Consider the following 22,259-nt stretch of genomic DNA (forward strand, 5'->3'; position numbering starts at 1 on the left):
CACTTGGGATAGTGATGCTTCCTCAAGTGATGATGATGATGATAGTGATGATGACAAGACCACCAAGAAGAAGACACTTGCAAGCATTGCTATCAATGAGAAGCCTTCTCTCTTCGACACTCCATCATGCTTCATGGCTAAGGCCACTAAAGTACAAACTTGTGATGATGATGAAAGTGATGATGAACATGGTAATGAAAATGATAGTGATAGTGATAATGATGAACCTACTAAAGATGAATTATTTGACATGCTAGAAGATGCCAAAGAACACTTTGACATTAAGAGAAGGGAATGCAAGTGCTTGAATAAGGAGGTAAAAGCCCTTAAGCAAGCCCTTGATGAGCTCAAAGCAACTCATGAGTGGCTAGAGGAAGCCCATGAGAAGCTTGGTAAGGCTCACAAAAAGCTTGAAAAGGCTCATTCCTCTTTGCTTAATGAGCAAGATAAAAAAGAAGCATGTTGAGACTTGTGATGTAGGTTTAACTTATGATATAATTGATGAATCATTATCTATGCCTATTATTGTTGCTCCCACTAACCCTTCTTGTAGTACTTCTACTTTCACGTCATCTAGTAGTGATGGTCTCACTTGTGATACCTCACTAATGGTTGAGAATGAGAACCTCAAGAAGGAGGTCAATAAGCTCACTCACACCTTGGCTAGGGCCTATGGTGGTGAGGACCGCTTGCTTATGTGCTTGGGTAGCCAAAGAGCTTCTCTCTACAAAGAGGGATTAAGCTATACCCCCAAGAAAGGCAAGGTGGCCTTTGCTCCTCACAAGACTAGTTTTGTGAAGAATAATGGTCGGTTTTGCACTAGTTGCAAGCAAGTTGGTCATGTAGAGCAAAAGTGCATGAACAAGAAGTCACAAGCTAATGTATCCTCTATTAAGCTTGATTCTTTCTATGTGCTTACTAAGGGGGCAAATAGTGTAAAGGCTAAGTTCATTGGTAAACCATGGATTGGCTCAAAGAAGAAAGCAATTTGGGTACCAAAGAGCTTAGTAACTAACCTTCAAGGACCCAAGCAAGTTTGGGTACCTAAAAAGAATTGATCTTCTTTTGTAGGTCAATTACAAAGCCGGAGGAAGGCATTGGGTTCTTGATAGTGGGTGCACTCAACATATGACCGGTGATACAAGAATGTTCAACTCAATCAACACCAATGGCAATGATGGTTATGATAGTATTACATTTGGTGATAATGGCAAAGGCAAGGTCAAAGGGCTTGGTAAGATTGCAATATCCAATGACATGAGCATATCCAATGTGTTGCTAGTAGAGAGCTTGAACTTTAATTTGCTATCCATGGCTCAATTGTGTGATCTTGGATTCAAATGCATATTTGGGGTAGATGATGTAGAGATCATAAGTGTATATGGCTTTAATTTGATCTTCAAAGGATTTAGATATGAGAATCTATACTTGGTTGATTTCAATGCTAGTGAAGCTAAATTATCTACATGCTTGTTCACTAAGTCTAGCATGGGTTGGTTATGGCATAGAAGGCTTGGTCATGTTGGAATGAAACAATTGAATAGATTGGTTAAGCATAACTTGGTTAGAGGCTTAAAAGATGTTGTGTTTGAAAAAGATAAGCTTTGTAGATCTTGTTAAGCTAGAAAACAAGTTGGAAACACCCATCCTAAGAAAAGCATGATGAGCACTATTAAAGTGTTTGAGTTATTGCATATGGACTTATTTGGGCCAACACAATACACTAGCATTGGTGGAAACAAATATGGCTTTGTGATATTGGATGATTATACTAGATACACATAGATATTCTTTCTAGTGGACAAAAGTGATGTGTTTGCAATATCCAAATCATTTGTCAAGGGCATTCACAATGAGTTTGAAACAACCATCAAGAGAGTTAGAAGTGACAATGGTAGTGAGTTTAAGAACACTAGAATTGATGAGTTATGTGATGAATTTGGAATTAGACATCAATTCTTAGCCAAGTACACTCCATAATCAAATGGCCTTGTTGAGAGAAAGAATAGAACACTCATTAATATGGCAAGGTCTATGCTTAGTGACTACAATGTGAGTCAATCTTTTTGGGCCGAAGCTATCAACACGGCTTGCTATTGTAGCAACCGCCTCTATTGTCACCCATTAAAAGAGAAGACACCATATGAGCTCTTGAATGGTAGAAAGCCCAACATTGCATATTTTTGGGTCTTTGGTTGCAAATGCTATATCTTGAAGAAAGGCACTAGATTGGGTAAGTTTGACAAGAAATGTGATGAAGGATTCCTACTTAGTTATTCCACTACAAGCAAAGCATATAGAGTTTGGAATTTGGATAGTGGTACTCTTGAGGAAGTTCATGATGTTGAATTTGATGAAACAAAGGGTTCACAAGTAGAGAATGAGAACTTAGAAGATGTTAGAGGCATTCAACTTTCAAATGCCATGAAGAACATGGATATTGGTGAATTAAGGCCTAGGCAAGTGAATGATGATGAAGATGATCAAGTGCAAGTGCTCTCTAACTCAAATGTGCAAGATGATACAACTCAAGCAAGCTCTCATGATAATGAACAAGATCAAATGGCTAGTACATCATCTTAACCTAATGATCAAGCAAGTGCAAGCAATCAAGTTCCAATCCTCCAACCAACCAATGTTGCAAGGGATCATCCATTGGACACTATCATTGGTGATATTTCAAGAGGTGTGCAAACTAGATCAAGATTGGCTTCATTTTGTGAGCATTTCTCAATCGTGTCATCCATCGAACCAAAGAAGATAGATGAAACATTAAAGGATGTTGATTGGGTAAATACTATGCATGAAGAATTAAATAACTTCACAAGAAATCAAGTATGAGAATTAGTAGAGAGACCAAAGGGACAAAATATGATTGGAACCAAATGGGCTTTAGAAACAAGCAAGATCAACATGGGATAGTAGTAATGAACAAAGCAAGATTGGTAGCACAAGGCTATACACAAGTTGAAGGTCTTGACTTTGGAGAAACATATGCCCCGGTTGCTAGATTGGAAGCAATTAGAATCTTGCTAGCCTATGCTTGTGCCCAAAATATCAAGCTCTATCAAATGGATGTTAAGAGTACATTTCTAAATGGTTACATCAATGAAGAAGTATATGTTGAGCAACCTCCTAGTTTTGAGGATGACAAAAAGCCCGACCATGTGTACAAGTTGAAGAAGGCATTGTATGGCTTGAAGCAAGCACCTAGAGCATGGTATGAGAGATTGAGGGACTTCCTACTCTCTAAAGGGTTCATGATGGGCAAGGTTGACACCACTCTTTTCATCAAGAAGATTGGAAAAGATTTATTTGTGTTGTCAATCTATGTAAATGACATCATATTTGGATCAACTAATCAAGATCTTTGTGATGAGTTTGGAAAGATGATGGCTAATGAGTTTGAGATATACATGATTGGAGAGTTAAGTTACTTCCTTAGTCTTCAAATCAAGCAATTGAAGAATGGTATATTTGTGAGTCAAGGCAAGTATATCAAGGACATGATCAAGAAGTTTGGCATGAGTGATAGCAAGGCTATTAGCACACCAATGGGAACCAATGGCAACTTGGATAGTGATGCAAGTGGAAATATGGTGGATTAAAAATTGTATCGGTCTATGATTGGAAGCCTACTCTATGTGACTGCATCAAGGCCAGATGTCATGTTTAGTGTATGCATGTGTGCAAAATTTCAAGCCTCACCAAGAGAAAGTCATTTGAAGGCTACAAAGAGAATATTGAGTTACTTGAAGCATACACCAAATGTTGGTTTGTGGTATCCCAAAGGAGCAAAGTTTGAGCTAGTTGGTTACTCCGACTTGGATTATGCGGGATGCAAGGTTGAAAGGAAGAGCACCTCGGGCACATGTCAATTGTTGAGAAGATCACTTGGTTCATGGTCATCAAAGAAGCAAAATAGTGTTGCATTATCAACCGTCGAAGCCGAATACATATCCGCCGAAAGTTGTTGTGCACAAGTACTTTGGATGAAGGCCACTTTGAGTGACTTTGGAATCAAGTTCAAGAAATTGCCATTGCTATGTGACAATGAGAGTGCAATCAAGTTGACCAACAATCCGGTTCAACATGCAAGAACAAAGCACATTGATGTCCGCCACCATTTCATAAGAGATCACCAACAAAAAGGGGACATTTGCATTGAGAGTGTAGGCACCGAATATCAACTTGCCAATATATTCACCAAGCCATTGGATGAGAAAAGGTTTTGCAAGCTAAGGAATGAGTAGAACATATTGGATTTCTCAAATATATGTTGATGCACCCCCCCACTTATATGACATGCCTCTCCTTCGAGCAATCTAAGGTAAAAGTTGATTGACATGGCAAACATCCTTGCTAAGGACATGATTAGTGCATCTAGTCATCTCTCAATTTTAATAGGCTCATTCATGAAAATCAAATGATTTTGATTATTGTATGGTACCACTATTGCTTCTATGCTTGACTTGATCTAGTGGTAGCATGTGACATGTTTATGGGCTTGTAAACCTAGTGTTTAATCTAGAAAATGAGCTCTAAATGTTTAACTCAACATGGTACAAGATAACCCTTATTTGGAGGTGTGAAGAAGCTTGTCCTTGGATCAAATCGAGTTAAATGTCTTTGGCAAGTATTCTAGATTGAACCAAATTTGGGAAAATGGTCCTCACCCCATTGATTGACATTGATAATCTCAACCTATCTACTTTTTGAACCTTTGTGGTCATTGATGACAAAGAGGGAGAAAAATAAAGATATTAGTGATATTAGTACATGGGGAGAAAAACAAAGATATTAATGTACTAAGATGGTGAAAAGACAACAAAGGGGGAAAGAAATAAAGATATAAGTGATAGGGGGAGAACTTGACATAGGAGGAGAGATATGGCAAGAGATATGACAAAGGAAAGGGGTCAATTAAAATTTTGAGCACACAAGTAGGAGGAGCAAGCTCATGAACGTGTATGATGCATTTGAATGTGCATTTCATATGTTTGCTTGCATGGCACAAGTGTTAAATTTCAATATTCATGCTTGTGTGGTGTATGCTAGTTATAGGTTTGAATCATGAAATGAAAATCTAGCATGCATAAGTTTATCTAGTGATTTCATTTCCAAGTGTTTCCAAGTGGTATCGAGCTAACCATGGTGCTAAGGATGGTATAATGGTGCACTCCGATTGGTATCATGCTTCAAAGGTCCACCTTTTATACCTTCGCATCATTTGGTAGACATTGTCTCCTATATTTCCTATCTAAGCATATGTGCAAGTTACAATCCAAATTCTTAGCACACATGTAGGGGGAGCAATTGCTACCATTTGGTATTCATGAAACTTGTCCATATCCTTTTACACATGGTAAATATGCTTGGGCAAGCAACATGGATTCAATTGAATTTCAATTCATATCTTTATGAAAGGGTTGTCATCAATTACTAAAAAGGGAGAGATTGAAAGCTCTAGTTTGGTTTTGGTGAATTGATGAAACCCTAAGTGCTAACTTAGTTTATCAAGTGATCATGAGATAGGTAGCACATTCCAAGTGGTAAAGCAAATAAAGATCATGACATGATGATGGTGATGCCATGGTGATGATCAAGTGCTTGGACTTGAAAAGAAGAAAAAGAAAAACAAAAGGCTAAGGCAAAGGTATAAATGGTAGGAGCCATTTTGTTTTGGTGATCTAGACATTTAGCGAGTGTGATCACATTTAGGTTCGATAGCTGTACTATTAAGAGGGGTGAAACTCATATCGAAATGCAGTTATCAAAGTGCCACTAGATGCTCTAACTCATTGCATATGCATTTAGGATCTAGTGGAGTGCTAACACCCTTGAAAATGTTTGTGAAAATATGCTAACACATGTGCACAAGGTGATACACTTGGTGGTTGGCACATTTGAGCAAGGGTTAGGAACTTCACCGGCGCCCTAGATAGAAAAGACGGAGGTCACTGTAAGTGACCGGACGTTGGTCTCTGAAGGACCGATGTGTCCGGTCAGTAGTAGCAAAAGAAGCGCAGCGTCGATCATTGATCGGACGCTGGCTGGTTGTGTCTGGTCACACTGACATGGTCATGCATAGGGGAAATGCCAAGTGACTAGACACTGGGCGAGTCCGGTCGAGCATGACCGGACACGCTCGGTCATGAAAAATCATCTCTGGATGCTTACTAGAAATGACCGGACGCTGAGGTCCAGCGTCCGATCACTTCACAGCAGCGCGTCTGGTCATCACTTGACCATTGAGATCGAGCACTCAGTATTTGAAGAGAGGGGACATGTGGCACACATCGTGTGACCGGACGCTGAGGTCTAGCGTTCGGTCAATATGACCAGAGCGTCCGGTCACCCCATGTTATGTCCAGTGAAGGGGTACAACGACTCTATTTCGTAGGGGCTTCTATTTAAGCCCGATGGCCAGCTCAAGCTCACTCTCTTGGCCATTTGTATTGACATAGCAACCTTATGAGCTTAGCCAAAGCCCTCCCACTCATCTCCATCATTGATTTATCATCTTTGTGAGATTGGGAGAGAATCCAAGTGCATTGCTTGTGTGTTTGCATCTAGAGGCACTTGGTGTTCGTGTTTCGCTGTGGAATTCACTTGTTACTCTTGGTGGTTGCTGCCACCTAGATGGCTTGGAGCAGTGAGGATCGTCGAGCGGAGGTTGGTGATTGTCTCCGGCTTCGATCGTGGTGATTGTGAGGGGTTCTTGACCTTTCCCCGGTGAAGAGCCAAAAGGTACTCTAATGGATTGCTTGTGGCTTGTGTGATCCTCATCTTGTGTTGGTTGTGCGACACCCTATTGAGGGTTTGGCGTGTGATGCCAATTAGCGCGTGAACCTCCAAGTGAGTGAATCGCCACAACGAGGAGTAGCTTGCCGGCTAGCAAGTGAACCTCGGTAAAAAATCATTATGTTCATCATTTGATTCTGAGGTGATTGGTCTTCATTGTATTCATTCTTGTGATTGATTGGCTCCTTCCTCAACACGACGGTATAAACAAATTGCTCACTCTCTTTAGTTTACCGCAAACTAGTTGTCAAGCTCTTTAGTGTAGCTAGTTGTGAGAGCTTGTTAGTTTGGTTAGTGTGGCTCTTTAGTTAGCCTTTGAGAGCACATTAACTTAGTGTAGTGTCATAGCTTTTGTGTGGATAGAAACTATATAAGCTAGAATTGTGGTAGGTGGCTTGCTATTTTAGTAGGCTAGCGCAACACTTGCTTTGCCTCATAATTATCTAACCGGTTTGTTAAGTGTTGTTGTAGAAATTTTTAATAGGCTATTCACCCCCCCCCCTCTAGCCATTAGGAACTTTCATCGGTGGCCCTGATGGCGATAGGAATAGCAACACGATGGGAATTAGCAATATGCCTTGACGTGGTCGTCGCCTAAGCAGTTGAAGCAAAGACCGATAAGGTCCATCGGCACTGGCCTTGGCTGCATGGGGGAAGGCCGACGACGCCAATGACGCTGGCTATGGACCTCGTAGAACCCATCGGTGTCTGGGTCCACCAATAGCCTAGTTAGGTGCTCAACAAGGGAATGCAGCCTGGGTGGGGACATAGGTACGTCATGCCGGTGGGCGCGACGCGCGTCAGCCATGAAACCCCTAGGGCCGTGCTGCCTACAAGTGCGATGACCATGATAGGGCCTCCTATGATGGACAACAGCGGCAATGGGCCCCTTGCCCCGCTCCACGGCAGACATGCTTGGAGCCTTAGAGCCAAAGGAATCCTCTGAGTCGATGAAGGATAGCTTCTTGCCCCAGCCAAACCCCGAGCCAGTCAGGGAGAAGGGCTCCATGTTAGGGTTGAGGTCGGTAGATGGGGAATGGATTAGTTCATTGGCGTCCTCAACCTCATCTGCCTAGGTCCGACGAGAGCTGGAACTATGCTCCATGAGGACGCGGGGGTTGGGGGTGGAGAGTGGGAAGGCTGGGGAGGGGCTGCTTGGGTGGCCGACAGTGCCATGCAGTGACCGGCGGTGGCCGTCGGTAGGGGAAGGGGGAGGGGGCCTGGGTGCCTCACTCACATGTGACTTTTGATCTATTAACGTCGACTGATGAGCTTTAGCAACTACAGAGTTTGATATAAGAGGTGGAATTGGCAGACACGACTGATGAGAGAATCTATGCTTTTGAAAAAGAGAACCACAAGCTGTCAATCGCTATGATCTACAAGGCATCGGTTAGGGGTGAGCACAAACTTCCCTCCTTCGCCTTTATTTGGCACAATTTTGCCCCACCTAGAGTTTGATTCTTTGCCTGGCTACTAGTTTAGAACCGAATTCAATGCAAAGTCAACCTTGCCAAGAAAGGAGCGGTCACTAACACAATCCGTGACATTTGCAAAATGCAAGACGAAGGTGCTGACCACATCATCTTGACCTGCACTTTTGCCAGGTAGTTCTAGACAAGAATTGGTTAGAAACCGAAAGATGTCTGGCCTATTGAAGATCTATGGTGCACAAAGCCCCATGAAGGAACACCGAAGAAGGCAGGATTGACATTGATCCTCCTCCGCTGCTGGGAGTTATGGAAGCATCAACACGATGTCATCTTTAGAAACCTTCCCCCTAGCATGGATAGATTGGTGATGGCTTGCAAATCCTCCGCACAGCTATGGCAGTGTCGTATTCCTAGGAATGCCCCTCTCCTCTCTAGCTTTTGGAGTTCAATCTTTTGGATGTATCATCTCCTTGCCTATTCCCCTGTATTTGTAACTGGTTCCATGCCATAACTTAGGCTACGGCCCTCCACCCAGACACATCTAGAATCAGTGGTAATATAATCAGGTAGGGACTCATCGTCCCCCCATTGTTCATGTTAAAAAAATTCTTCTTATATCCGATTTGGAGCGGTGTGGATTGCTTGTTTCCTTCTCATCCTTTCGGTTCTATTTTTTCTTTCCTTTGTACTTCAACTTGTGCTAAACTTGAACTCCGTTGAGGGGGCGACTATGACTCCATGAGGCAGACATAGTCCAGTCATGATGAGAAGAGGAGATAGACAATAGCCAAAAGCGCAAAGCGATGGACTATATCTAGAGAGGAGAGGTGATAGTTTACACATTCACATTATTTGTTAGGGAGGGCTAGACCAAAATAATGGTACCGAAAAAGAGGTGAAAATTTTGTCTCTTTATCATTAAGTAGGTATAGGTATAGAAATAGACTTTTGGAGATGCCCTTATGAAAGTGCAATCAAGCCCTAATTGTGGGTTTTGGTGATAATGACCACGCAATTAGAGAACTAATGAGATTTATCAAGATGACAAGTAGGGAATTCATGTTCGAGGATGCTACACGAAATAGAGGAGCCCCCAATTACAAATGTAGATGGCTTCAAACTCAAAGGAGGTTTAAATTCTTTTATATTTTGAATTTGAGTATAGAAAAAGGCATACTATAAAGGGAGACATAATGCTTAAGCTAATATGTGCTACCAAGTATTCAAACATGCATATGCATCCTCAGATTCACAGCCAAGACATTCTACACTTTATTCTTGCCCTTGATGTCTTGTGTGGTACGACACTGCCCCACTTGAAGAGAGGCACAGCCGCACTTGAGCCACAGCACTGTCGCGACATAAGTGACTATTGGAGGCTAGGGGGTATTTATATCCTTCCCCTTCCTTCCCAGCGGTACTCTACCTCTTCTTCCTCACTTCAGCACGCCCAAAACAGAGTAGGATCTCTCTCTCCCTCCATTGTTGATCTCAAGCCCCCAAGCAAATCCATTGATTTTCCCATCAATCCTTGAGGGAAAAGGGTCCAAAACTCGATTAGAGAGCAGCTCCATTAATTCCCCAATTCTAAAGAGCACTTGGTTTATGTTTTGGCCGGTGGTTGTGTTTGTTACTCTTGGAGCTTGGCTCTTAGCTGACTAGAGCATCGTCCGTGGAGCTTGCCAACTTGTGTGGCAGCCCCGGGAGGTTTGTAACCATATCTTGAAGCTAATAAACTTACCCCTCATCTCAAGAGTTAAGTCTCTTGACTTGAGAATGAGGAAGGGTTAAAAAGCCCTAAGCCTTAGTGGCTAACCTCAACAACATGGAGGTAGGCAAGCCTTGGTGGCGAGCCAAACCACGAGATAAATCATTGTGTCACTTGTGCATGATTTACATTACTTGCATGACATATTATGGTTGAGGTGATTTCTAGGGTTTCTAGTCGATCTACTTGTGTGTGGTGTTCCTACTACTTCTAGCTCTTGATCTGTGTTTGCCATACCTATAGTAAGCTAGGAAATTTCTCTGATCTAAGTTTTTATTCATGGATTTTGAACTATAACTCGAAGTTGTCTGCAGGTGCGGTAGTGCCGCTATTCTAGCCTGGTAGTGCCATAGTCCGGTAGTGCCGCCCTTCAGAGCAGCAGTGCCATAGGGTGAATTTGATAAAAGTTTGAGTGTTTGTTTTAACAGGCACATTCACCCCCCTCTTGGCCAACCTAATATCCTACAAGTGGTATTAGAGCAGGTTACCTCATATCCGCTTCACCACGTGAGGTATGAAGCCCGGAGGAGGAACTAGTGGCGCAAAGTGGGTGGATGTCAACATGAACAGCAGTGAGCTGAGCGCATCAACAATAAGCAACACCATGCTACCACATCTTGAGGCTACCAATGCCAAAGGAGTTCTCAATGAGAATGAGAGAAGAAAAAGGAAGGAAGAAAGAAAGCTAAAAAGAGAAGCAAGAGAGAAGAAGAAGGAGGAGCAGTGGTTAGAGAAGAAGCTAAGAAAAGAAGAAAGAAGGCTCAAGAGATAAGCAAGAAGAAAAAAGAAGAGAAGCTAGGAAGAAGAAGAGAAGACAACAAGTGTATCATCAAGCATATCAAGTAGTTTCAAAGATGGAGATGATGATGAGTCATACCAAGTGTCAAAGGGGAACAAGAAGGAGAAGAAAGGAAAGGGAAAGACCAACAACAACAAATATACCACCATATCCTTTAACTATTCTTCTATTCCTATGACTAACCATGATTAGATGTCTTTCATCAATGTGCCCACAGACAAGTTACCTCATTTCAATGGGACTAACGTTGCCAAGTGAAAACACTTGATGAGAGCCTATCTTATAGGTCTTCACCCCATCATTTGAGAGATTGTTTGCAATGGATTTTATGCACCAGTTGACCTTAAGAACCCAACACTAGAAGAAATGAGAATCATTCACCTCAATGGTCAAGCCACAAGTGTGTTGCTTAGTGCCTTAGATGGTGATGAGTACAATAGAGTGATTAGAGTTGATGTTGCCAAGCAAATATGGGACACTTTGCACCTAGCACATGAAGGGGTTGACAAAGTGAGAAAGGCAAGAATTGACTTGTTAATGTCAAAGCTCAACTGGTTTGTAATCTTAGATGGAGAGTGGCCACAAGAGATATTTGATAGGTTGATGATGATGGTGGGCAAGATTAAAGGCTATGGTTGTGATGAGCTAGATGATCACAAAGTTGTCAAGATTATGTTGGAAGCTTATTCACCTAGAAATGAGACCGTAGTCACTCTAATTAGAGACAAGAAGAAGTTTGAGCACTTCACACCAAATGATGTACTTGGGAGGATCTTGACCTTTGACATGCAATGAGAAAAAGCAAATGAGAGGAAGAAACTTGGAGAATTGCAAGCAAAGTTAGAGGGCATCAAGATCAAATATGTAGCTCTCAAGGCCAACAAATCAAGCAAGCAAGGCTCTACAAGCAAGTCCAAGATCAACCAACAAGGTTCAACTAGCAAGCCCAAAGCAAGCAAGCAAGTTCAAGAAAGAGTAGAGACCACATCATCTTCAAGTGAAAGTAAAAATGATGATGATCAATATGAGAAAGTTGATGATGTTGCTCTCTTTATGAATAAGTATCACAAGGGGCTAAAGAAGCAAGGCTACAAGGTAGTGAAGAGAAGCTTTCCAAACAAGAAAAAGAGGACATGCTACAATTGTGGAAGCACCGATCACTTCATTGCCAAGTGTCCATATGAGATCAAGGACAACAAATACAAGAAGGACAAGAAATATGAGAAGGCCGATCATAAAAAGAGCAAGAAGTACATGGGAGAGGCTCACATTGAGCATGAATGGGATTCAACTAAAGAGAGCACAAGTGAAGAGGATGAGAAGGTTGCAACTATTGCTATTCACAAGTCATCCCCTACACCAAGGCTCTTCAATGACATGTCCGATGATGACTACTACTCCCCTCACATTTGTCTCATGACTACTACTCCCCTCCACCTCCTAGTGATATCTCTAGTAGTGATATTAGTGATAGCTCTAGTGATGATGAATCTAGTGATGAAGAAATAAACATGATAACTAAAAATTTAGATGGAAAAACTAAATTATTCATCACTAAGCTAATGGAAGATTTAGGGTGTCCAAGCCAAGCTAGAATCTAGAGAAGAGACTCTTATTCAACAAGATGATCTCTACATTGCTAGCAAAGAAGCTCTTGCATTACATAGAAGTGAGGTGGAATCCTTGCGCGAGGCCTTGGCCAAAGAGCAAGAGGACCATGCTATCACAAAGAAAGTAAATAAAGCTCTCAAGAAAAAGTATTATGACTTAGATGAAAAGCATAAAGAACTTGAGATGCAATATAGCATTCTTTGGGATAGCAACTCACATCTCACTAAGGCAAAGGAAACCTCTACTCCCTCTACTTGTCAAGGTTGTGGAAAATGTTTTAATCTTGACTTGAATGCTTATTCCACTAACCTTGCAAACATGGAAGATATGAGAAAGGAGATTGCTAGGCTCAATGAAGTCATTGGAAAAGGGTGGATAAGTGTGACCCAATCCAATGACAAGAAGAATGATGAATCAAAAGGGCCACAATTCAAGCAAAGAAGGCATCCCTCAATCAAGCATCGGCTTGGACACACAAAAGGAGCCAAGACAAATGAAAGAAAGATAGTGAATGGCTATGAGTGTGTGAGTTTTAAATAAAGGGCAAAATTGGTACAAATCAGCCCACACAGACCACGGCAGTGCAACGTCCCCGAGCGGCAGTACCGCGGTGAAGGGCGGCAGTGCTGCACCCCACAAAAATGGGAAGGCTGCCAATTCTTCTCCTGATCAAACTAAGCCCAAGAAGAAGGTGTACCAGGAGAAACAGGTTTCCTAGAAGCCTAAGGAATTAGTGTGGGCCACCAAGAATAAGTATGTCTATTAACCGAAGACTTATGCACCTCGACAAAGCTTGACATCATGCTTTGGTTTGAGGAACAATAGCAGTGGGAAAATGGTTGTAAAATATGTTGGAAAGAAAACCAATATATATAAGAATATTTCTATTTGGGTTCCTAATATTCTTGTGACTAACATGCAAGGCCCCAAGTCAAATTGGGGACCTAAATCTAGCAACTAAACTTGTTTTGTAGGCATACTTCTCCGGTGGATCAAGTTGGGTGCTTGATAGTGGATGTACAAATCATATGACCGGAGAAAGGTGTGTGTTCTCATCATATTCCCCGATGACGCACTCAAATGAAAATATTGTCTTTAGAGACAATTCAAAGGAGGATGTGATTGGTCTCAGTAAAGTTTCTATAACCCTTGAGCATTCAATTACAAATGTATTACATGTTGATTTGTTGAGTTACAATTTATTGTCCATTTCTCAATTGTGTGAGATGGGGCTACAATTGTCTCTTTTCGGATAAGGGTGTGGAATTCTTTAGAAGGGAGGATTCCTCTATTGTCTTTATGGGTCAATTAAAGAATAAGCTTTTACTTAGTTGATTTCAACAAAAGTAAAGCTAAGCTTGAGACATGTTTAGTGGTAAAATCTAGCATGGGTTGGCGTTGGCATCGTTGACTAGCCCATGTTGGGATGAGGAACTTGGCCAAACTTCTAAAAGATGAACACATTCTTGGACTAACAAATGTTCACTTTGAGAAAGATAGGATTTGTAGCGCTTGTCAAGCCAGAAAGCAAGTTGGAGCACCTCACCCACCAAAGAGCATCATGACCATCAAGCAACCATTGGAGCTAATACATTTGGATCTCTTTGGACCAGTCACCTACCTAAGTATCGGGGGTAACAAATATGGTCTTGTTATTATTAATGACTATTCCCGTTTCACTTGGGTATTTTTCTTGCACGATAAGTGCCAAGTTCAAGAGAAGGTGAAGATATTTGTTAGAAGAGCTCAAAAGGAGCTCGGTCTTCCCATCAAGAAAGTGAGAAGCGATAATGGGACTGAATTAAAGAATACTCTAGTTGAGGAGTTTCTTGATGAAGAGGGCATCAAGCATGCGTTTTCAACTCCATACATCCCTCAACAAAATGGTGTAGTAGAGAGGAAGAACCGTACACTCATTGACATGGCAAGGACAATGCTAGATGAGTACAAGACGTCAGACATCTTTTGGTGTGACGCCATCAACACCGCTTGCCATGCCATCAACCACCTCTACCTACATAAGAAGTTGAAGAAAACTTCATATGAGCTTCTAACCGGTAACATGCCTAAGGTGTCTTACTTTAGAGTGTTTGGGTGCAAGTGTTCATACTTAACAAGAAACCAAAAATCTCTAAGTTTGCACCTAAAGTTGATGAAGGTTTTCTTCTAGGTTATGGATCAAATGAGCATGTTTACCGTGTCTTCAACAAAACCACCGGGAGAGTTGAGATTGCGGTAGATATGACATTTGATGAATCTAATGGTTCTCAAGTAGAGCAAGTTGATTCAAGTGTTGTAGGAAAGGAGGATCCACCATGTGAGCAATCAAGCAATTAGTTATTGGTGATATTAGACCACAAAAAGAAGAAGTCACTGAAGTGGAGGTTCCTCAAGTTGCTGCTACACCTATTTTCGCTGACGTACCTGATGCTTCACTGCAGCAAGCATCTACTGCAACTCTAGAGCATGGCAGTGCCACAGCTACACAATCAATAGTAGCTGATTCGACTCCAGCTTGAGGACAAAACCTACAACCCATATTTGAGCAAGATAATGATGAAGATCCAGAAGATGAACAAGAGGCCATTGAGCATCCAAGGCTAAGGCATATAATTCAATAGGATCATCCCATTGACTACATCCTTGGGAGTCTTCGAAAGGGGGTAACAACTCGTTCACATTTAGCAAACTTTTGCTAATTTTACTCGTTTGTTTCCTCTTTGGAGCCTCTTAAGGTAGAACAAGCACTTGGAGACCCAGATTGGGTGATGGCCATGCAAGAAGAGCTAAACAACTTTGAAAGAAACCAAATGTGGACTTTGGTGGAATGACCCAATACCAATGTCATTGGCACTAAGTGGGTCTTCCACAACAAGCAAGATGAGAATGGAGTCGTGACAAGGAACAAGGCAAGGTTGGTTGCTCAAGGTTTCACTCAAGTAGAGGGCTTGGACTTTGAAGAAACATATGCACCGGTGGCAAGACTTGAAGTAATTCGAATGCTTCTAGCTTATGCCGCTCATCACAACTTCAAGCTATATCAAATGGATGTGAAGAGTGCATTTCTCAATGGCCCTATTCAAGAACTTGTCTATGTTGAGCAACCACCGAGCTTTGAAGATCACAAGTTTCCCAACCATGTCTACAAACTCCAAAAGGCACTCTATGGGCTTAAGCAAGCACTAAGAGCATGGTATGAATGTCTTAAGGTATTCTTGCTTAAACAAGGCTTTGAAATAGGCAAAGTCGATCCTACCCTTTTCACTCACAAAGTTGGGCAAGGATATATTTGTGTGCCAAATATATATCGATGACATAATATTTGGTAGTACTAATTATTCTTTTTATGAGAAATTTAGTAGGATCATGACCAAGAGATTTGAGATGTCCATGATGGGTGAATTGAAGTTCTTTCTTGGATTTCAAATCAAGCAAGTGAAGGATGAAACTTTTATTAGACAAACAAAGTATACCCATGATATGCTCAAGAAGTTTGACATGGTGAATGCCAAGCCTATCAAAACTCTCATGCCAACCAATGAACATCTAGATCTCAATGATGAAGGAAAAGCCATGGATACTCAGGTATATCACTCTATGATCGGCTCTCTACTTTATTTGTGTGCATCTAGGCCCAATATTATGCTTAGTGTGTGCATGTGTGCTAAATTTCAAGCTAACCCAAAAGTGTGTCACTTAGTGGCTGTTAAGAGAATCTTGAGATATTTAGTACACACTCATAACCTTGACTTGTGGTATCCTTAGGGATCTAGGTTTGATCTACTTGGATATTCAGATTCCGATTACGCCAGTTGCAAGTAGATCGAAAAAGCACTTCAGGGACATATCAATTCCTTGGACGGTCCCTAGTGTCTTGGTGTTCTAAAAAGCAAAATTGTATAGCCCTTTCCACCACCGAGGCCGAGTATGTTGCAGCCGGTGCATGTTGTGCTCAACTACTTTGGATAAGACAAACCCTTCAAGATTTTGGATGTCACTTCACAAAAATCCCACTCTTGTGTGACAACGAAAGTGCCATAAAGTTAGCCAACAATCCCATAAGCCACTCAAGAACTAAGCGCATAGACATCCGACATCATTTCTTGAGAGACCATGAAGCCAAAGGAGATATCGAAATTCACCATGTGAGCACTGAAAAGTAACTAGCCGATATCTTCACTATGAGTCAAGGATTTGTGCTTTGCGTAGTGAGCTAAATATTCTTGATTCTCATAACGTGGTTTGAAACTATAGCACACCTTGATTGATAAACTAGCATGGATAGGAGAAATGAATTGCAAAAGTATAAATATTGTGCTTAAAATGTTTTATCATAAGAAACAAGTGCATTATGATCATTGTTTGTATTGATTATTTGTTGCTGATCATAGTGTGCTTGAGATATGTGTTCATATCCTATATATATAGAGGTATTTAGTTAGTAGCTAAATTTGCTATACTAGGGAGTCTGGTTGTGCCGCGCCTGCCCTGCGGTAGTGTCGCACTGCGGTAGTGCTGCGTGTGGCGAGCAGCACTGCCGCACTTTGAATTTCAACTAGAAATTTGGCCCATATCAGCTGTTATCGTGGGGGCCCACATCTTATCTCTTATTTACCTAGCCCCCTAGGGTAACCCCTCACCTCTTTCCTCAATAGTTGCCGCCGCCACCTCTTTTCTCCTCCACACATGCACAGCCAGCCGCTACCATCTCCTTGCTGCCGCGCCACCGCTCCGGCTGTGCCGCGACCTACTGCTACTCTTCCTCACTGACAACAGCAGCAGCTCTAGCTCATGGATGGTGACATTCTTTTCCTTTCCTCTTCAATCCATGTGAATCAAGGTGAAACCCTAACCTAATCCCAATCTATGCCATGGAGTTCTATATTTGTTGGAAGATGGTTTCTAGTGACTGCATATTAGGGTAGAAACTAGTTTGATGGATGAATTAAATCAAAACAACAATTCGTTGGTTGAGCATCATCTGTACCCACGGTAGTGCTGCATGTTGTGTGTGGCAGTGCCGCACTCAATAGATTGAACTTGTAAATGCAGATGTTGTTCCATCGATGACTTTCTATTTTGGTTGGATTTGTGCACCAGATTTGTTTCTATCTTAAATATGTAGCCACTTTACCTATATTGTAGACAACTCCATGTATTTATTTAGGTCTATTCATTATGAGATTGTCTAGTGGTTTTGGAGAATATTTGAGAAATAGTCTGAATAGTTGAGAAGAATTAAATCATGGGAGAGGTGAAGCACTAGGTTCAGCAGTGCCGCACCCTCTGACCTGATTAGTTCAGAGTGCTTTCCTAACTCAAGATTTGAATCATCTCATCTATCCATAGTGTTTTACAAGTGTACTTCTATACCCCTATGTATAGTTTTTATTTAGACCTATATTTGTTTACATAGATGTCCTCTGGAGGTGATGATGACCGGAGGGGGAAGAGGAAGGTGACTGAGCCTTGGGATAAGCAGATGCTTCATCGTGGTCATGGCAGGACCACATGGGGTAGCAGCAGTGTAGCAGGCAAAGATGTTGCTAGTGGTAGGGGAAGAGAGATCAGATGATCTAGGATGAGGAGAACGTGGAGAGGGCTGGCCGCACCATTCCTCTAGGTGCTTTCCCAGATACTCCACCTCATCTTGGGGAGTTTGATAGGAGCTACATCAGAGAGTATTCTGAGGATGTAGTCATTCCATGCTCAATTATGTGGGAAAGTTGAAGATGGTGGAGGAAGCACGTGAGAACAATCCCTATGAGCAACCAAAGGATTTGGAGATAGACTATAGGTTTTGGAATGAATTTCATTCCAACTTCTATGCATCTATGAACTTCAACTCCAAGAAATCCAAAGTTGTCAAGATGAAGTATGTTGATTGGGAGGAGATGAAGGCAAAGAATGAACCAGAATTCAATAAGGTGATCAAGGCTTGTGAGTTGTTTGGCCTCACTGATATTATGAGCTTCAGATATAATTAGAATGAGGAAGTGCTAGCCTAGTTCCATGCCACTTTCTTCTATAGTATCTACACTAATGAGAACACTGGATGACTGAGGGACAACATTATAGAGTAGATTTTATGACTTTCAGCCGGATCCTTGGTTTTGGAGAGGAGGAGCGGGGCTTCACTTACATTCATGATGAGGCTAGAGCTGAGATCGGTGACATTGCATATATGTGGATTGATAGGAGAAGTGCAGATGGGAAGGTCAGTGGCCTGAAGAGCTATTATTACATTCTAAACAATTTAATCAGGCACACTATCAATCCCAATGATGGAGTAGCTTCTGATCTTAATGGATATGTGAGGAATGTGCTTGCTAGATTTGCTCTTGGAGGTGACAAGTTTAATGTCCCTCACTTCATGTGGTGTGAGCTGAGGAACGCCTTGGAGGATAGGAGAAAGGGGATACCATATGCCCCCTATCTCATGTTTATGATTGAGAGGGTCTCTGGCTACAGATTTGAGAAAGATGGTCTTCACACCATCTACAAAATTGAGAAGACCCATGGGGTAGGTGCTAGCAGGGTAGTGAGATACTCTCCATCAATTGTGGACATGCCTGAGTCGTCTCGCTCTAGGCCTCGCAAGGAAAAGAAGATGGAGAATTTTGGAAGTGGATCAAGGACATCTTCACCACATGCACTTATGCAGCGAGGACTGCATATTAGGACCAGTTGGAGAACCGTGAAGCCAACCAAAAGGCTAGAGAGCGTGTAGGGCTACCACCTCTTTCTCTAGTTTAGTCACCGCCGAGGTTTGATGACCTCCCTAGTCTTTCTGAGACAGATTCAGAGGATGAGGATGAGGAGGAGCAGGAGTAGCTAGAGCTTGATCCTCACATGAGTTTGAGGTCCACCTTGCACTCCATGAGGAGGAGCACTATGCGTGAGCGCCACACTTTGACCACTCATCGTCAAGGGAGGGTGATGGTGTCTTCTTCTTCCTCCTCCTCCGATGACGACAATGATGATGGTGGAGAGGAGGATGTTGTAGGTGCTAGTGGAGCTGCTGGTGGGGATGATGTTGATTGGGACACCATCTAAGAGGATGAGGAGTGAGTGTTGGTCTTTCTTCTTTTTTTCTCTTTTTGGTGCTTTATGCCAAAGGGGGAGAAAATTAGAGGGGTCAACAACTTTTTTGATGCCATAGAGAGGAGGTTGCTGTAGCTAGAGTCATGTTCATATTCGTTTAGAGTAGTCTTCGTTAGGTGAGAGTTTGAGAGTCCATTAGAAACTCTATTTATGTAATAATGCTACTTAACCACTTTTTATATGTGTGGGATATGGACATATATTAATCTATGCTGTCGCTTAAGATACAATTATGCTAGAATATATATCTTTATATGTATCACATGATGTATGGTGTTTGATCTGATCTGTGCTATTACAGCAAGTGTGGCAGTGCCGCACCCAGCTGCAACAATAAACCATGTTGTGCATAAACTATCATTTGCATCACGTTTTACATACCAGACACAGTATGCAGCACCCCACAGGAGCATTGATGTAGGGGCAGCCCCATCACTTTCACTAAAATATGAATCTTGGCTTCTTATGCCAATTTAAGAATTCAATTCTATATTCACATACTTAGGGGGAGGCTCTACACCCAAGGCTCGAAAATCTCAGTATTTATTTTATATATTTTGTAAGCTCTAATTGGGTTGTCATCAATCACTAAAAAGGGGGAGATTGAAAGTGCAATCAAGCCCTAATTATTAGTTTTAGTGATAATGACCATGCAATTAGATAACTAATGAGATTTATCGAGATGACAAGCAGGAAATTCATGTTCAAAGATGCTACACGAAATGGGGGAGCCCCCAATTACAAATGTAGATGGCTTCAAACTCAACGGAGGTTTAAATTCTTTTATATTTTGAATTTGAGTATAGGAAAAGTCGTACTATAAAGGGGGACATAATGCTTAAGCTAATATGTGCTACCAAGTGTTCAAACAAACATATGCATACTTAGATTCACAACCAAGATAGTCTATACTTCACTCTTGCCCTTGCTATCATACATGGTGCGGCACTGCCACACTTGAAGAGAGGCACCACCACATTTGAGCCATGGCACTGCCGCAATAGAAGTGATCATTGGGGGCTAGGGGGTATTTATACCCTTTTCATTTCTTCCCAACGGTACTCTACCTCTTCTTCCTCACTTCAGCATGTCCAAAATAGAGTAGGAGCTCTCTCTCTCTCCCTCCATTGTTGACCTCAAGGCCCCAAGCAAATCTATTGGTTTCCCCATCAATCCTTGAGGAGAAAGGGTCCAAAACTCGATTAGAGAGCAGCTCCATTGATTCCCCAACTCTAAAGAGCACATGGTTCACGTTTTGACTGGTGGTTGTGTTTGTTACTCTTGGAGCTTTGCTCCTAGCCAGCTATAGCATCATCCGTGGAGCTTGTCAACTTATGTGGCGGCCTCGGGAGGTTTGTAACCATCTTTTGAAGCTAATAAACTCATCCCTCATCTCAAGAGTTAAGTCTCTTGACTTGAGAACGAGAAAGGGTTGGAAAGCCCTAAGCCTTAGTGGCTAACCTCAACAACATGGAGGTAGGCAAGCCTTGGTGGTGAGCCAAACCATGGGATAAATCATTATGTCACTTGTGCATGATTTATATTACTTGCATGACATATTGTGGTTGAGGTGATTTCTAGGGTTTCTAGTCGATCTACTTGTGTGTGGTGTTCCTACTACTTTTAGCTCTTGATCTGTGATTATCATACCTACAGTAAACTAGGAAATTTCTTCGATCTAAGTTTTTATTCATGGATTTTGAATTGTGACTCGAAGTTGTCTGTAGGTGCGGTAGTGTCGCTGTTCTGGCCCGACGGTGCCACCCTCTAGAGCGGTTGTACCGCAGGGTGAATTTGATAAAAGTTTGAGTTTTTGTTTTAACAGGCATATTCACCCCTAAAAGGACCTAGGATGCCGCCTAGAGGGGGTGAATAGGCGTTTCTAAAAATTAACACCTTTAAATGCGGAAACGATTAGTAAAGGGAGTTTCCAAAATAGAAACTCCAAATAAAGAGTTGTACCACCCCTCACAAGTTAGCCACAGAGTATACAAGGTATAAAAAATATATCTAGAAGCTACAACCCTGCAACACAAAGTTAGAATAGAGAATGAATATATTCAGCACAGGCAGGAAATAACGGACATGTCCGGTAGGTATACCTGACGTGTCCGGTATGCACGTGTTCAGCAGAACAGCCTGTCATAGTGATCAATACCGAACGTGTCCGGTATACACGGTTTCAGTGGAACAACCCTAAACTTGCTTCTTTCGATTTCTAACTTCAAATCAAATTATAAGTACCTAATAGATATGACAATATACACAGATAACCTGCACAAGAGCAAGAGCAACACAAATATCGAATGAAATGCGAATTGAGACATGATATTTGTTTTACCGAAGTTCGGACTCGTTCGAGTCTTACTCTCTGTTGAGAGGGCTACGGGCAACCCAGCGAAGGTTAGCCCTAGAGGATACCACGAAGGTCACTCTAGCCGGAGTCTTTTCCAACTCTTTTTCCTCCTTCCACTATTTGATTCCGAGACGGCAGATCGACCATTACAAACTTTCTGAGGCACACCACAATCTCTCGGGTGCTCTCCGACGACGCCTAACCGTCTAGGATCGAAGAGTCCAAGAGTAACAAATGTGAATCACGAAATAGACAATATGCACAAGTGCTCAAGTGGTGGCTTGCTCTCTTTTTTAAATTCTCTCTTAACCCACAAATGGATTTTGCTATTTGGATCACACACTCACTAAGAGTGTATGTGTATCAGCAGAATCAGCAGCCTCC

This window comes from Miscanthus floridulus, chromosome 8 (genome assembly GCF_019320115.1).
Source record: "Miscanthus floridulus cultivar M001 chromosome 8, ASM1932011v1, whole genome shotgun sequence".
NCBI lineage: Eukaryota > Viridiplantae > Streptophyta > Magnoliopsida > Poales > Poaceae > Miscanthus > Miscanthus floridulus.